This window comes from Ipomoea triloba, chromosome 1 (assembly GCF_003576645.1).
Source record: "Ipomoea triloba cultivar NCNSP0323 chromosome 1, ASM357664v1".
NCBI classification, from domain to species: Eukaryota; Viridiplantae; Streptophyta; class Magnoliopsida; order Solanales; family Convolvulaceae; genus Ipomoea; species Ipomoea triloba.
In genome coordinates, this window is record NC_044916.1 from 31,930,570 (window position 1) to 31,934,648 (window position 4,079).

Here is a 4,079-nt window from a genome sequence, read left to right on the forward strand (position 1 = left end):
TATATATATATATATATATATATATATATATATATATATATATATATATATATATATATATATATATATATATATATATATATATATATATATATATATATATATATATATATGCATTATATGGTTGGATCTGATCTGACCAACTAAGCACAGATTTCAAATTCCCTTCTCCATCAACCAGAAGTGAAGTTTTTTTACCAAAAACTGGCAGAATAGTTAGCATTAATCAATTTAAAGCAGGGCAGGGCAGCAGATATTTTGGGTTGTCATTCAAATGGTGCAACCAAATGAAATGAGTCTTGAACCAGTAGTTTTGGAGTAGTGTACGTGGGAGAAAGTCAAGTATAAGTAGTAGTAAACACTACCATATGGTTAGAGGTCACAACATTTCAACAATCTATCCCACTTAGTCAAAACCTATATACCACGTACCTAATAGCTACATGTTGGACTCAGATTGGCCATATATCTGTTTTTTAGTTGATGAGATTTTGTGTCTATATATATAGGCTTGTATTTAAATAAAAACACTTCCTATCCTTAGGTAAGAACGTGCGAGTAAACATGAATGCATAGAAATGACAGAATATATATTACAAGAGGGCACATAATATAATCTACTCTAGGGTCTTCACTGTCATCCAGACATGCATGAGAGTAAATTATGTGCACAGTGCACTCATGTTTGTTCACACGTTCTCACCTAAAGTACTATTCTCATATATATATATAAACATGTGAACCTGATAACCTATATATGGGTCCTTTATCTATATTAGTGGATGGTGCATGTCATCTATAACACAATGCACACACGTTGTGCATTGCGTCCTGGGTTGACTTTTTATGTGCATCATGTTCTGAACCGTTGGATAATGCAGTATGAAGAGTGTGCACAGATTCTCAAATTAATAAGGTAGGTTTTCACTTAAACATAAACGTATGCAACTAATTTTAAAAATGCATAAATGTGACCATGAATTATATGAGTACAAAATCGAAAGCATATAGGCATTTAAGCCTGCATAATAATGTTGATATTTACATCTTCATCTACTTATTAAATAGTTCATCCCATGCCATTACCTTGACTTTCTACCACTGAATTGGAGTGTCCAGTATGGTGGCTATATAATATATTTGTTTGTTTGTCTTGTTGTGAGCAGTGTTTAATGAAACATTTTCAAAGATTTATTATGTAGGGATGCGAAAGCTGTGCTTCTTGGGATTTTGTGATGATTTAATTATTGCACGTAGTTAACTTAATTGGATTCAAGTAATGCTCTTCATAAGGCGGATTACTTACAAGCTTCCAGACAATCTTCCTTGTATTGCTCACTGTGTATCATGTGAATTGAAGTCTGAAGACATTAATTATAGGCATTTAGGCATTGCTACTTTGCTAGTCTAGCATTTCTTTATATATATATATATATATATATATATATATATATATATATATATATATATATATATATATATATATATATATATATATATATATATATATATATATATATATATATATATATATATATATATATATATATATATATATATATATATATATATATATATATATATATATATATATATATATATATATATATATATATATATATATATATATATATATATATATATATATATATATATATATATATATATATATATATATATATATATATATATATATATATATATATATATATATATATATATATATATATATATATATATATATATATATATATATATATATATATATATATATATATATATATATATATATATATATATATATATATATATATATATATATATATATATATATATATATATATATATATATATATATATATATATACACATACATACTGCGAACTACTGAAGGATTGCACTGCTACTACTACATGAATGCACTGCAAGGTCCTCAAGCATGCCTGGAAGCCCGTGCAGTGCAATCATGTAGTAATTGCGGTGCAATCTTTTAGTAGTTTGTAGGTTAAGGCAGGGAACGCGCGCGCGCGCACACACACACATATATATATAGATCTGGCGTATTAAAAAAGAGAGATCTATGGATGATATTAATTTGGAAAATGAAAAACGTGGTTGTGCGTATGGAGCATTATGTTGTCTGCATATTAAGCATGTGTTACGTTGTATGTGCATATCTTATGTTGCACAAAGCACATGTTTAATATGCACAAATGCTTAATATGCAAACACACTTTTAATTCCCCAATTAATATCATCTATAGATTTATCTTTTTTAATGCACTAGATTGGTTCTCATGTTCTTACAGGGGAGTGGTTCTCATTGAACATCATCCACCCTATATATATATAATACAAACAATTTGTTTAGTATTAAAAAGACGGATAACATATTGAGGTAGACCGTCAATTATTCGAACTTATGACCTTGTGCATGTGATTGATTTTCATATTAAATTAAATTATATGTTCTATCTTAACTAAAAGTCTAAACTAGTAGTTGGCTTACAAATGTATGTTTATATTACTTATATGATCAATAGATATAAATTTACTTTAAAAATAGTATAAACTTCAATGAAGAATGAATGTTAAGGAAAAATAATGAGAAGTGATAATATTATTCACAATAGAACTTTGTTATAAGTAAGCTAGGTTACAATAGTAAATTTTAAGATTTCTAACTTTTCTATAATGTTAGCTTCCTACTTTATAGTTTGGTCCTAATTGTCTATCCTAAATAACCCTTAAGGTGCATTCGCCACCTCTCAACTATAATGTTAGCGTCGGACTATCATAAACAAGCTATAAAATAAAACATGTAATTTTACTATATCAAATTCTATTGTGAATAATATAATCATTTTCATTATTGAATAATTACTTTGATAATAAGGCTACCCAACAAAAACTTATAAACATTTACTCATACAACACTCAAGTGTCAAACAGTTTTTCTGGGGAAAAAAAGGTCACAATTTCTTGTTTGAATAACTCTCACCTATCAAACAGCAATTGATTTTGATGAGCGAGTGGGGACCAACAGATCTCATGGAGTAATTAATTACCTTTCATGTCGCTCTAATTACGTACATCGATTTCAGCATATGAAATTGACAAAATTTTGCTTCTTTTGTCTTCTTTGGAATAAACTAATTTTCTTTTTCTAATCACCAATATAATGATTTGTTCACATATATATAAATTATTAAAGTTTATGTAACACTAAGATACAAAAATGTTAGATAATGTTGGGAGATATGGTTACATTATCATTTTTTTTAAGCTAAAACAATGAGGTGTACATTTTTTGATGTGAGAGGAAATGAGATATTTGTTTCCTTTTTTACATGAGATGAAGCAATAATCAAAATAAAAATAAATTGAAATCTCCTTTATTTAATTTCAGTCTCAATCTAAAACCCTCTAGCAAGCACTTCAAGACCATTCTCCGCTAAATTATACCATGCACCGGAGTTTACCTTGCATTGTAGACCTTGATCAAAAAATAACTTTCAAATTCTGTATCTGTAGTTGACAGTTTCTGTACATGTAACCACCATATTATGTGTCAGCAATTATCAAGTTATTTGTTTACATGTACAGAAATTGTTAATTAGTAACTGAGAATACAAAATTTTTATATTAGGGATTCGCAATGCAATATGAAACCTTGGTCTATGATATTACAATTGCCATTCTCCGGTAATTCACATGTTTGTTTTTATTTGTCATGCAAACTTTGAACTGCATATCTATTAAATTTGTTTAAACTATAACATCATATATTTATTATGTTTTACTTTATTCTCCATTAAAGTCGTAAAAATATAGTTATCTATTACATTCCTACCCAACCCAAAGAAAAAAAGTTTAAATTTGGAGTTTAAAAGTTTTAATAATCTCAGCGTAATCTAATAATTAACTTTGCTTTCAGAATGGTCCCCCATCCATCTTTGTGGCCAACAAGAACAACAGTTCTTAGAGGTAAGTAGGTAAAATTAATGCTCCAAAAAAGTGGTCGAGTGAATAAAGTTTTATTTTCATACTAAAAGGTCAAGAGTTAAGTCTATTATACT